A 14,438-nucleotide genomic window follows, 5' to 3' on the forward strand; every position below is an offset into this window, starting at 1 on the left:
CATGTGCCTTCTCAGAGCTGCCTTTCCCCACCCACAGGCTCAGGCAGGTTCCTTTCTCCTCTCTGCCCTTCCTTGGGGCTCAGCCCTTTCCCCCTCCATAGCACATTGCACATTTTAAATCACTTAATAGGGGACTTCCCTAGACCTTTGCGGGTCCAGTGGCTAAGACTATGTGCTCCCAATGCAGGGGGCCTGGGTTCAATCCCTGGTTGGGGAATTAGATCATACGTGCCACAACTAAGATCCTGTGTGCTGCAACTAAGACCCAGTGCAGCCAAATAAAAAAATAAAAATAAAAATTTAAATTAAGTAAAATGACTTAATAGTTGGTTTGCTCTCTGTTATCTGTCCTCCCCCCTCCCCAACTAGAATGAGTGCCAGTCACATTGCAGGTGTTGAAGGATATGAGGCATAAAGAAAGGGGACTGAATTGGAGTCTCTTACCAGCCCTCTTTGCAGGTTGCACACCTTGGGGACTGCTATTTTCTGTCCTAATGGCTGGACATCTAGGAATCAGGCTCCATGTATTGAGAATCCTCTGGAAAGAATGGACTCACAGCCGTGGAGTAGGCTGGGACTGCTTAATTTGTCCATGTAGTTAAGCATTTAATCTGCACCCAAGAAAGGTCTGACCTTTGCCCTAGACTTCTGGAAAGAAATCTCAGCCCTTGCAGTGTCATGCCAGATAGGAGTATCTTTATTTAGGGCAAGGGTTAGGCCACAAGGTTTATCCTGTGGCCACACAGGATAAACTAACAATGTGATTCAGGGTGGGGACTGGCCATGCAGGATAAGCTAGCAGTGTGATTTAGGGTGAGGGCTTTGACTCTCACGATATCAGCTGGACGTTCAGAGGGACTGGAGGCTGCTCTCAGCTGAGTGGGCAGTCGATTACAGAGCCCCAGTGAATCTCGGGACGCCAAGACTTGCGAGAACTTCCCCGGTTGGCAGTATTCCATGTGTTACTGTCACACATCACTGCTGGAGGAGTTAAGGGTGTCCGGGAGTCCACCGGCAGAGGACAGCTGGATGCTCTGTGTTTGCAGCCCTCCTGGACTCTGCCCCATGCATGTGTCTCATCTTTTGGCTAATCTTAATCTGTATTCTTTCTGTGTAACCAACCAGGAAGTTTAACGGCCCTCAGTGAGTTCTGCGAGTTCTTCTAGTGAATTATCAAATGTAAAGACTGTCTTAGAGCCCCAAACTTGCAACTCGTATCAACAATGGGAATCATTCTGTGGACTGTACTCCATCTAATGTTGCACTGTCATGAACCCCCCACCACACCCCCACACACACAGTGTTTGGAACTCCCCACCACATACACACACACAGACACACACAGTGCCCTGAACTCTCTACCACATACACACACACGTGCACACACACACACATGCACAGTGCTCTGGACCCCACTACCACCACACACACACACACACAGAGTACCCTGAAATCCCTACCACATACACACACACACACACAGTGCTCTGAAACCCACCACCACATACACACACACACAGTGCCCTGAACTCTCCACCACATATACACAAATGCACACACATAAACACAGTGCTCTGAACCGTCCCCCCCACACACACAGTGCTCTGAGCCCCACCACCACATACATACACACACGCACACGCACAGTACCCTAAACCCCCCATCACATACACACACACAAACTCATGCCCTGAACCCCACCACTACATACACATACACACACACACACACACACACACACACACAGAGTGTCTTGAACTCCCCACCACAGACACATACACACAGTGCAGTGAACCCCCCTCCACACACACACACACACACACAGAGTGCCCTGAAACCCATCACTATATACACACACACATACACACACACAGTGCCCTGAACCCCACCACATATACACACACATCCCTGAAGCCCCCACCATGTACATACAAAACGTGCCCTGAACCCCCCCACATGCACGCACGCACACACACACACAAGATGCCCTGAACCCCCCCACATGCACGCACACACACACATACACACAGTGCCCTGAACCCCCCACCATGTAAACACACACAAGATGCCCTGAACGCCCCCACGTGCACGCACGCATGCACACACACACACACACAGCCCGAGGACTGGCCTAGCCTGGTTTCTCCTGGCTGACTGTGGTCTGCTGTCAGACCAGGTGTCTGCCCTGCTTGGGACCACACCGTCTGCTGGTTCTTATTCCCCAAGGCTTCCTCCAGGAGCTGGAGAGTAGCTGCTTCCTCTACTCCTCTTTCCCAGCTGCCGGAAAGAACTTTCTTTCCCGTGTAGGCAGTGACAGGTAGACAAGTCAGCAGCCAAGTTGGCTAGAAGCCCAAGTGACCCTGCCGTTGTCCCCTCCGCAGTCTCTCATGTCTCCTCCTCTGTGACTACTCTAGTCTGCTGGAGAGGAGACTGTGGAGGATGGGCTGACCAGCAAGGGTTTTCTCTGGAAATGCCTGAGCTTTCCTAAAGCTTGTTAGGACCCTCCTTCTTCCACTGCCCACCAGCGCCCCCAGCGACCCAGAAGGGGACTGCAGAGCCACAAAGTTCCGGCCACAGCTAGCACAGCCCAAGACAGCAGCTTCTGATGCCTCTCAAAGTTTTGAAGTTTCAGGTTCAAATCTAAACTTAGCATCCTTGCCATGCTGGTATTATAAAACCAGCTCTTCTATGAGTCTTACATAAGAAGATAAGGCCCTTTATTCCCTCCCTCACTGCTCCCCAGCTCCTCCTCACTTCTGGGAAAATCCTTGCTTCCCCGTAACTGTACTAACTCTCCACACCCACCCAAGGAGCTCACCCCTCCTTTCCCTAAGCCCCAAACACAAAACTCATTATTCCACCCACAGTAAATTTGAAGAAGGAGAGAACCAAGTTTGGCTTCCTCCCTGCCTGGTGTGATTTCAGCATCATCCTACCCAACCACAGAGGACTGGATGACACGACCTCCTCATGACCCTGAGCCTCAGGCTCACTCAGCAGAAGGTAAGGAAACACACTTTGTTTTCCAGGGGTTATGGAATGGATGGCTTATTCACAAAGCCTTTCAGGGAAAATAAATAAATCAACTTACCAACGTCTTAAAAGACACACAGGTGGCCTAAAGGAAAAACCAGCCCAAGAAAATCCAAACTTAGTACACAGAAATGGAAAAGTGATGCTTCTGAAAATGTAGTGCATGTGAGTCACCTGGAGGGCTGGTGGAATGTGCAGGTGGCTGGGCCTCCCCCTTAAGCTTCTTCGTTAACATTTCTGGGGTGGGGAAAGCAGCTGCATTTTTCACAAGCACCCTGAGTGATCCTGGAACAGCAGCCTCAGAGAATGGCTGTGACCTTACGTAACTTCACAGGAAGAAATTCAGGGTGTGGCTGCTCTGGACACCAGTTCCCTGAGGTATTAAATAAAATCAATTCAGAACATTTTTTAATACCCCTCTTCATCAAGATCTGTGTGCTGTAAAGAGGGATGGCTGTCTAGGAAGATGCTTTACTTTTTGCCCTTGTCCTGTCCCTCTCACTCATTCATTCAGCCAGTATTCACTGCAAGTTGCTCTATTCCAGACACTGGTCCAAAATCTGGGGATCTGGGCTTCCCTGGTGGCTCAGTGGTAAAGAATCCGCCTGCCAATGCAGGAGATACAGGTTCAACCCCTGGTCCAGGAAGAGTCCACACGCCACGGAGCAACTAAGCCCATGCGCCACAACTACTGAGCCTGTGATCTAGAGCTTGTGCTCCACCATAAGAGAAGCCACCACAATGAGAAATCCATGCACCACGACCAGAGCAGTCCCCACTCGCTGCAACTAGAGAAAAGCCCACACAGCAGCTAACACCCAGCACAATTTATAGCCTCAGTTCAGTTCAGTTCAGTCACTCAATTGTGTCCGACTCCTTGCAACCCCATGAACCACAGCACACCAGGCCTCCCTGTCCATCAGCAACTCCTGGAGTTCACTCAAACTCACGTCCATCGGGTTAGTGATGCCATCCAGCCATCTCATCCTCTGTCGTCCCCTTCTCCTCCTGCCCCCAATCCCTCCTAGCATCAGAGTCTTTTCCAATGAGTCAACTCTTCGCATGAGGTGGCCAAAGTACTGGAGTTTCAGCTTCAGCTTCAGATATATGATGCTGAAGCGGAAATCCCAGGGTTGATCGCCTTCAGAATGGACTGGTTGGATCTCCTTGCAGTCCAAGGGACTCTCAAGAGTCTTCTCCAACACCACACTTCAAAAGCATCAATTCTTCGGCACTCAGCTTTCTTCACAGTCCAACTCTCACATCCATACATGACCACTGGAAAAACCATAGCCTTGACTAGATGGACCTTTATTGGCAAAGTAATGTCTCTGCTTTTGAATGTGCTATCTAGGTTGGTCATAACTTTCCTTCCAAGGAGTAAGCATCTTTTAATTTCATGGCTGCAGTCACCATCTGCAGTGATTTTGGAGCCCAAAAAAATAAAGTCTGACTCTGTTTCCACTGTTTCCCCATCAGTTTCCCATGAAGTGATGGGACCAGATGCCATGATCTTAAGTTTTCTGAATGTTGAGCTTTAAGCCAACTTTTTCACTCTCCTCTTTCACTTTCATCAAGAGGCTTTTTAGTTCCTCTTCACTTTCTGCCATAAGGGTGGTGTCATCTGCATATCTGAGGTCCCCTGCAAATAAGAAGTGCAACTACCCTGCTGGACAGGGGGGCCCAGCTGCCTTCCCACCCCTACTGTCATCCCCAGTAACCATCTCCAGCTCTGCCAAGCTCCCAGCTAAATGCGATCACAAGCATGACCCCAGGCAACACAATATGGAACAGAGGAACCTCTTAGCTGAGCCACTGCACTGGCGTAGGCTTCAGATGAGTGTGGCTCAGACAATGGTGAGAACAGCAGTGAAGGTGGGGAGACTGGAGAAGGTAGATGAGCCTGTAGGGCTCAGTGATGGAGGTGATCCTTCTGGCTGTGTATCGAGGGGCTGATGCTGTCTGTACTGAGCTGGGAGCTCTGAGGAGGGTCAGGTATAGAAAAGACAGCGAATTTGGGTTTGACTATTGGAGGCGCCAACCAACATGGGAGAAGCAGAGTCTGAGAAGAGCAGAGAGCAGTCAATAAAGTTGACCTGATTTTTTTTTTAACAATTACATCATTAAATATTTAACCAAAATAATAGGAAAATGTCCCATTCCCGCTAATTTCCCTGGTTGCCACACACCCTGGCTGGCCTCATTTGGGGCTTCCCTGGCTCAGCCTTGGGCTTCCCTGGTGGCTCAGAGGGTAAAGCATCTGCCCAGGTTTGATCCCTGGGTTGGGAAGATGCCCTGGAGAAGGAAATGGCAACCCACTCCAGTATTCTTGCCTGGAGAATCCCATAGACAGAGGAGTCTGATAGGCTACTGTCCATGGGGTTGCAAAGAGTCGGACACGACTGAGCGACTTCACTTCACTTTGGCCAGCCATAGGGAGAGGCCCTGAACTAGCCCCACTGTAGCCCACCTGAAGGCAAGTTGCTTCCCTGTGTCCCAGGGCTGGTTGAGCCAAGGGTGCACTCCCAGCCATCCACCAACAGGGGGCAGCACATGTCATGCTGGTCACCAAGAGGCCTCTGAACAACAAATTCTCTAAGAAGCTTTTCCTGTGAGACAGGCATCAGTCTCCCGCATTTACACTGGCAGCCCTTCTTCAGACAAAGATTTCAGGCCTCTAGGGTGCTGGGCTGGTTTTCTCATCCGTCTCCAAGGGCAATCTCCAGGGAGTATCTGGCAACATCCGGAGAGATGTTAAATTGTCACCACAGGGGAGCATGTGCCTCAGGTGGATACTGGGGACAGGCCAAGGCTGCTGCCAAGCATCTTGCACAGGACAGCCCCCGCAGCGGGAGTTATCTAGCCCAAAGGAGCAACAGTGCTGAAGCTGAGAAAACCAGTTTAATCAGATTCTCAAGAGTGGGTGCCCCAGGAGGTCTCGGACATCCACAGACCAGGGGCCACTGGACTAGGCTGACTTCCAGCCTCCCCTCCCGCAGCAGCCATGAGAGGCCTCTGTTGCCTCCCTCACCTGCAATCTCCCCTCTCCTCACAGACCTCACCTCTTTCACGCCTCACTCAACAGTTCCTGATCCGCAAGCATGTCCTAGGCACTGTGTTGGCCCCAGAGAGACCGCAGGGGACGAAAGCTCCCTACCTTTTTCACAGAGCTCAGAGGCTGCAGGGAGAGACAGCATATTTTCAAATGTAACGAGTGCTATGTGGACACAAACAAGGCACTGAGATACCAAAAACTAGAGGGGCTTCAACCAGCTTTAACCAAGAAGACTGGAAAGGTCTCTGAACGGTGACAGTTGAAGTCTGAAGAAGGAACCACCCTCTTTTATTGAAAGTAATACTAACATGCATTTCTTTGCATTACTCACCATCTGTCCCCACCCTCTTACCGTAACTGCAGCTATGTTCCTGTTTGTATAATAAATACATCTCCAGACCTTGACCCTGAACTGCTATAGCATTTGAGCCATCCCTCAAGTATGTACATATTGTGCCATCAGTTTTTTCTTCCTGTTGCCGTGTAGTTTGGTGTTGGTTATTTGTAACAGCATTCAATGTTTCAGTGTGGTGAGAGTTTTCTAAGTGGTTCCCCATTGGTTGCTCATTCATCCTGTGGGAAAAGACATCCTAGCAATCTAATAAGAGTTTCTGGAATCACGGTCAGCTCACCACTCTCACCAACCTGAAGCTGCCCTCCGCCTCTCCTCTCCTGTGAGTGTCCACTGTGGTAGGTGGGATGCCCACCGTCTTACGGTGGGACAGGACCTTGAGATGGGCAAATGGGACCTCACATCAGGGGTCAAGAGGGAACCTTAATAAAGTATGGATTCCTGGGCTCTGCCCCCTTTGCCCAATCTGGATCTCAAGTATAGGTCAGTGTAGAGGGTTTAAAAGGGTTTCCCTGGTGGTTCAGTCAGTAAAGAATCTGCCTACAATGCAGGAGACCCAAGCCAGGTTTGATCCCTGGGTAAGGAAGATCCCCTGGAGAAGGGAATGGCTACCCACTCCAGGATGCTTGCCTGGAGAATTCCATGGACAGAGGAGCCTGGTGGGCTACAGTCCATAGGATGACAGAGTCAGACATGACTGACTAATACTTTCCCTTTTTTTTTCACTTTTCAGAGGATTTAAAATATATCAACTTATTCTTTCACAGTCCTCCCTTCAAAAGGTGGATCTTAGTTCTCCTCTCCTTGAATGCGGACCAGAGGATTTAGTGACTTGCTTCTCATGAAAAAAAAAAAATGCAGTAGAAGTGATACCATATGACTTCCAAGGCAGCTCAGAAATGACCTCAGAGCTTCTGCCCTGTTTCCCTAGTATCGCTCACTCTGGGAGAAGATGGCTGTGTTACAAGGACACTCAAGTAGCCCTGAAAGAGGCCCATGTTGGGAGGAACTGAGTCCCCCTGCTTACAACTGTTCTCTTTTGTCTGGGACAGTCCTAGAATTAATTCACACTAAAACCCCACATCCCAGGAAACTTCTTAGACCTGGGCAAGTAGTCCAGTCACCCCAACAGGCAGCACCACCTTCCAGCCAGTCCTCCAGCCCCAGGCCTGCCACCGCAGCCCTGATCAATATTTCCCTGCAACTTCATGAAAGATTCTGAGCCTGTTTACACGGCTGAGTCACTCTTTAACTCCTGACCTTCAGAAATTATGCAAGATAATAAAGGTTGTTTATTGCGTCCCAATGTACTGACTGTTGTTTCAAGTCACTACATTGGGGCCAATCTATTAAACAGCAATAGATGAGTAATATGCTTAGGACTCTCTATTTCATGACGCTCCTGGGTGACATGAGCTATGAATCAGCATGAGTGAACCATGGATCTGGTCTCATTCCCTAAAGCAGCACTTCCAATAGATCTTTCTGCAAGAGGAAACAGCGGTGCATCTGTGCTGTCCAACGTGATAGTCACAAGTCAGTTGTAGCTACTGAGCTTAGAAATGTGACTGGTAGATTCAGGGAACTGGATTTTTAAATTTCAATGAATTCAACTTTAAAGATTACATGTATATAATTTCACTTATATAACATTCTCAAAATGACAAAATTATGGATTGGAAAGCAGGTTAGTAGTTACCAGGGGTTAGGGATGGTGGGGGAAAGCGTGATGGATGTGATTATAAAATGGCAACTTGTGAGAGATTTTCATAGCCATGGAGTAGTTTGGGTCTTTCTTTTTTTTTTTTTTTTTTGCCTCCTCCAGGCCAGTTCTTGGTGGTTTAGTCACTAAGTCATGTCCAACTCTTACAACCCCATGGACTGTAGCCTGCCAGGCTCCACAGTCTATAGGATTTTCCAGACAAGAGTACTGGAGTGGGTTGCCATTTCCTTCTCCAGGGGATCTTCCTGAACCAGGGATTGAACCCAGGTCTCCTGCACTGCAGGCAGTTTCTTTACCAACTGAGCTACCAGAGAAGCCCTTAGCTGTGGCATTTTAGTTGCCTCATGTGGGATCTAGATCCCCAAACAGGACCTGGGTCTCCTGCATTGGGAGTGCAGGGTCTTAGCCACTGGACCACCAGGGAAGTCCCAGCCATGGAGTAGTTCTGTATCTTGATTGTGGTAGTGGTTACGTAAATCTACACATGTGAGCAAATGATACAGACCTACACACACATTGTACCAACATCAGTTTCCTGGTCTTGATATTGTACTACAGTAATATTAGATGTAACCATTGAAAGAAATTGGGTGAAGGGTACATGAGACCTCTTTGCAGTGTTTTTGCAACTTCCTGCAAATCTATAATTGTTTCAAAATAAAAAGTTTAAGTTTTTTTTAAATATGAGATAAGCATAAAGCATTAAATAGCACAGGTAGCTAGTGCCTAACATGTTGGACCGTGAGGCCCTAAGCAATGCACAGATCCTCCTGGAATATCTTCTAGTCATTTGGCCTCTGTTCAGAACTTCCTGGTGACAGGGAACTCACAGCCTCTCAAGGTCTGTTTGGCAGCTCTAATAAGAAGAAAGTTCAGGCCAGCAGGTTTTGGGGTAGAAGAGTTTTCTCCTCACCTCTCCATTTGTGCTAGAATCATGAATTAGGCCCAGATTTTCTAGAACAAGTTCTCACCCCTAGGGAGCCCAGGGGACCCACAGGAAGACTGCCCTCGTCACACACCACTTTCATTACCACCACTTGTCATTCCTCATATGGACCACAAGGACCTCACACTGTGTCCCAAAGCAGCCCTGGATGACCACCTTGTCAGATTTAGAAGCAGCCATTACTGACCATTCCAGTTGATTACGAGGGAACTAAACCCAGGTATAGGATTTTAGACAGCGAAGAACCTCAAAGACCTTCTGGTCTTATACTTGCCTTTTATAGATGGGAAAATGAAGACTTGGAATAAATCTTTAAGGATCAAATCCACTGAGTTCAAGGAAGCATGCGTTACCTGTAGTAGACTGAATAGCGCTACATGCTAGCTTTGAAGACTGGAGAAAGAGGCCAGGAACCGAAGGATGCAGGTCTAGTCTAGAGGCTGGAAAAAGCAAGGAGACAGACTCTCCTAGAAACGGAGGGAACATGACCTTGACAATACATTGATTTGGGCTCAGCGAAATCATTTCCAATATTTGGCCTCTAGAACTTTACTGCAGTCCATGGGGTAGCAGAGTTAGACATGACTGAGCAACTGAACTGAACTGAACACTCTAAGACAGTAAATGCATGCTGCTTTAAGCCACAGCATGGGCTTCTCAGATAGCTCAGCTGGTAAAGAATCTGCCTGTAATTCAGGAGACCCCAATTCAATACCTGGGTCAGAAACATACCCTGGAGAAGGGATAGGCTACCCATTCCCAAATTCTTAGGCTTCCCTGGTGGTTCAGATGGTATAGAATCCTCCTGCAATGCAGGGGACCTGGGTTCTATCCCTGGGTTGGGAAGATCACCTGGAGAAGGGAAAGGCTACCCACTCCAGTATTCTGGCCTGGAGAATTCCAGGGACTGTATAGTCCATGGGGTTGCAAAGAGTTGGACACAACTGAGAGACTTTCACAAGCCACAAAATGGTGGCAACTTGTTACAGCAACATTAGGAAACTAATATATTGCCTAACAAAACTACATGTGTACCTTCCTTCTGACCCAGCAACCCACTTCTAGGAATTTACTCTGAAGCTACACCTCCAATGTGAAATATGCATGCATAAGATTATTTGATGCAGAATTGTTTGTAACTGCAAAACACTGGAAACCACTAAGTGTTCATGCATAGGACAGTAGTTGAATAAACTCTGATGTGACCACTTGATGGAATACTATGCAGCTATGAACAAAAATAAGGAAATTAGTATAAACTGATTCCCAAAAGATGCTAAGCAAAAAAAAAGGCAAAAGAGTATCTATGGTATGATACTTTGGACTATCATAAGGATAGTATAAGAAAATATATGTATTTTCTTATGTATGTATGTATGTATGTACATATGTACATATATGTACATAATATGTACAAAATATATGTATCTGCTCATTCTGGGAAAAAAAATGAGGAAGCAGAAACTAATTATCAATTAGGTTGCTTACCTACAAGGGAAGATGGGAAAGGATGAGGAGGAGGAGGGAAGGGGAATGGAGAGAAGTCATGATGAGGGTGTGCTCTCTCTCTGAGTTTATCTTTTTGTATAATTCTGCGTCTTAAAACCATGGCAATATTTCTTATACCCCCAAAATTAACAAAAATCAACAAGAAAGTCAGTTAACAGCCCTCCAAGTAATGCAAGACATGTCTATGTTGACTTGTGAATATTATCACTGAGACAAGACATAAAACGAACAAATGCCCATAGAAAACCTGTGGCCCTCAGCAAAATGTCAACAGACACTGATGTAAAGGCTCAGTCACAGACACATTCTTTACTTGCCACACTTTCCATGGTCCTGGTCATGACTCACTGATCTGCCTGCCTCTGAATATTCAGAGCACTGGAGCGAGTCCACACAAGGGAAGTGAAGCATGTTCTTCAGAAAGTGTCTGGAATTTCTTCTCACACCCTTCCCAGCTGATGGGCTGAGGACCAGGGAAACAAACTATTGGTGCTACAATGATATCCAACCGCAGCGTCACACTGGTATCACCTAGAGAGCCCTACCAAACCCTAATGCCAGCCCCAACCCCCAGAGATGACGATTTAATTGGTCTGGGGTGGCCAGTACTTTGAAAAGCTCTCTCTGGTGACTACCACGCAGCCAGGGCTGAGAACCTTCTACAGCCTGGTGGAGACCCGGTTGCTATTAGAGAATTGGCCACCAGATGGCGATAGAATCAGGCCAAAAGGGGCTGCTGCGCAGGGAGGAGACAAAATCCTGGGGATTAAGTACTAGCCCCCAGCCACTGCTGCTGCTGCTGCTAAATCGCTTCAGTCGTGTCCGACTCTGTGCGACCCCATAGACGGCAGCCCACCAGGCTCCCCCGTCCCTGGGATTCTCCAGGCAAGAACACTGGAGTGGGTTGCCATTTCCTTCTCCAATGCATGAAAGTGAAAAGTGAAAGTGAAGTCGCTCAGTTGTGTCCAACTCCTAGCGACCCCATGGACTGCAGCCTACCAGGCTCCTCCGTCCATGGGATTTTCCAGGCAAGAGTACTGGAGTGGGCCGCCATTGCCTTCTCCAAGCCTCCAGCCACTAGAGATGGTTTGTTTGTTTGTTTTGCACCCTAAGAGTGTGGGGTGTCTGCCCAGAGACATTTCCCCAATATTTTCAGATTGCTTCTGGTTGGAGCCCATGTGGACCTTAGTGGGCTGCAGGGGATCGCAAAAAGAGCGCCCCTGTCACACACATACAAAGCAAATTCCCCCACACCTGTGATCTGGTCAACTAAGAAAACAAGGGGTGCCAGCGCACCCCCTGTAGGTAGGGAGCTCCAGGAACACCAAAATAAGTCCCTCTTGGGATCAGGTGTGGGGCCTTAGTTCCCGGGGTCCACAAGAAAGTTACCTCCCCTTTTGATGACCAAGAGAGAACCCTCTAAGCAGACAGTGCTCATACCTTAAGAGAAGTCACCAGTTCTCCACCTCCAAATGCCCTTTAGAGAAAAACCCAGTTACCCAATAGTGCCTACTCCAAAAATAATAAGGAGGGGACTCCAGGAAGGCATTTCTCTCTGAATTACCCTTCCTTCCCCAGAGTGCAACATGGAGCCCAATTCCAGTTTCACCAGGGAGGATATGAAAGTTCACAGAGGGGCAGGCCTTGCCTAACATCACACAGCAAGGGGCCTCAGAGGCATGCCTCAGACCCAGGCCTCCCGCCATCAACACGGGGCCCTTCCTGGCCCCACGAGGAGTTCCCAGCTCCAAGCATCCCTGTTGGTGATTGGAAACCCTCTGGAAGCAGGGCCCACACGGGGTGGGCTGGCCAGCCCGCCCTGGGAGGGAGTGAGGCGCCACCCGAGGCCCCCGCCCAGCCCTCACCAGACACTCTCACGCTTCCCTGACCAGCCTGGCCACCCTCGAAGCTCCTGAGGTGACCCATTTCCCTCAGCTTCAAAACAAACCAAAATGCAGACCAACATCCTTTGTTTGTTTTGGGGGATCAGAGAAAGGGGAAAGCAGTTCTGTGGGTTTGCACTTAAAAACAAAACTGCTCTGAGCTGCCCGAGCAGAAACCAAACCAAAGGTGAATTCAGAGGCCAAAAACCCTCCTGGAAGTGCTGCCTCTGAATGAGTCAAGGGAGGGCGTGGCAGGCTCGGAGACAAGGCTACCCACCGACCCGGCACCAGTGACCCAGGTCGGACAGCCATCACCGCGGCGCAAGGCGGGAGCCACCCCTCCCGATCACCCTGGGCAGTGCGGACCTGGCAGGGGACCAGGCCCTGGGGGGTTGGGCCTCCTCGCTTAGCAAGGCCTGGTGAGAAGACAAGGCGCAGCAATGGACACCAGGTCAGAGACTCTGGACCTGACAATCCACTCCCATCTCAGCAGCCCACAGACCCACAGGCCACGCTGAGGAACCAGGAAGGTGAACATGCCCGGAGTCCAGCCTCATGGGAGCACAGGGTCAGCAGGTGAGACCCCCTCAGCACTGGTGGCAACAGGGAGGGTCTGGCCAGGCTCCGATTCATCTGCCTGTAGGACTTGTATTTCCCCCATATTTCCACCTCCAGGAGGGAGCTCACAGAGGGCAGAAGCCAGGATGTTCCAAGAGACCGGGGACTCCCCATCTTGACACCCAGAACATGTGGGCTCCAGGAGCCATGCTGGCTGGGGACCCTTCCTGGGCTGTGTCCTGAGTTTAGATGAGGAAATAGGAGCAACTGAAGCCAGGCCTGCAGAGGCCCAGCTGGTGCTACTGGATCCTGTCAACAGCCTCAGTGAACAACCATGAGCCAGCTGTGAGAGGCAGCAGGAGGACTGTGGTCAGCGACTAAGGGTCAGCTGGCCTGGCAGAGTGGTATCATCAATAATGCAAGGCCGGGACTTCCTGGGCAATCCAGTGGCTAAAGATTTTGCCTTCCAAGGTAGGGGGTTTGGGTTTGATCCATGGTCAATCGGGGAGCTAAGATTCCGCATGTTTCATGGCCAAAAGATCAAAACATAAAACAGAAACAATATTGTAACAAATTCAATAGACTTTTAAAAAATAATTTTTAAAAAAATAATGACTATCCAAGGATGGCCAGAGATGCTCCCAGCTGAGTGAGAATTCCTTGCTTATCCTAAAAGTTTCAAATACGCAGTCTCATTTGAGCTTCATAAACTCAAATGGGACAGCTGGGATTCAGAGAGGCAAAGCAATTTACTAAAAGTCACACAGCAAGTCAGCACCTGGTCAGCGTGGGTTATACCCCTCCTAGGGTTCAACCTGCCTGGAGCAGGATTCTAGGCTGTGGGGATTCCTCATCTCCTCCCCTGTCATTTGGGTCTAGGATGGCTTGAGTAGATTTTGTATTGAGTGCCTCAATTTTCTTAAGCTATGACCATTTTTTGGTTCTTTGTCAACAACTTAACCACATGACTCTTAATCCTCCCTCCACCCTTGATAAGTTGGTGCCTTCATCAGCCTATTTCACAGATAAGGAAGCTGACACTCATCAACCAGCCCAAGGTCACCCAGCTGGTCAATGACAGCCTGGACTCAAAGCCAGCCTTTCCCCCATCCCAAGCAGGCTCTTTTCTGTTCAGTACCCTGCCTCCCTGCCCTGTCTCTTAAAAGATCATATCAACATTGAAAAGGCCCTAATGTTGGGCTTTCTCCAGGATCCCAGGTGGGTTATGATTCAAGGCCTAACCTGTAGAGGCTCATCTCCCCTTGGAGGGAGGTAGATTCAGACATCTGTGGGGGTCCCGGTCCCTCCCCTTACCCAGCTCTAGCTCCCGTGGTGTGCAGGTGTGTGTACCCACCAACGGCAGCCAGCATCTGGCTACC

The sequence above is a fragment of the Bubalus kerabau genome, chromosome 1 (assembly GCF_029407905.1).
Source record: "Bubalus kerabau isolate K-KA32 ecotype Philippines breed swamp buffalo chromosome 1, PCC_UOA_SB_1v2, whole genome shotgun sequence".
Taxonomy (NCBI): domain Eukaryota; kingdom Metazoa; phylum Chordata; class Mammalia; order Artiodactyla; family Bovidae; genus Bubalus; species Bubalus kerabau.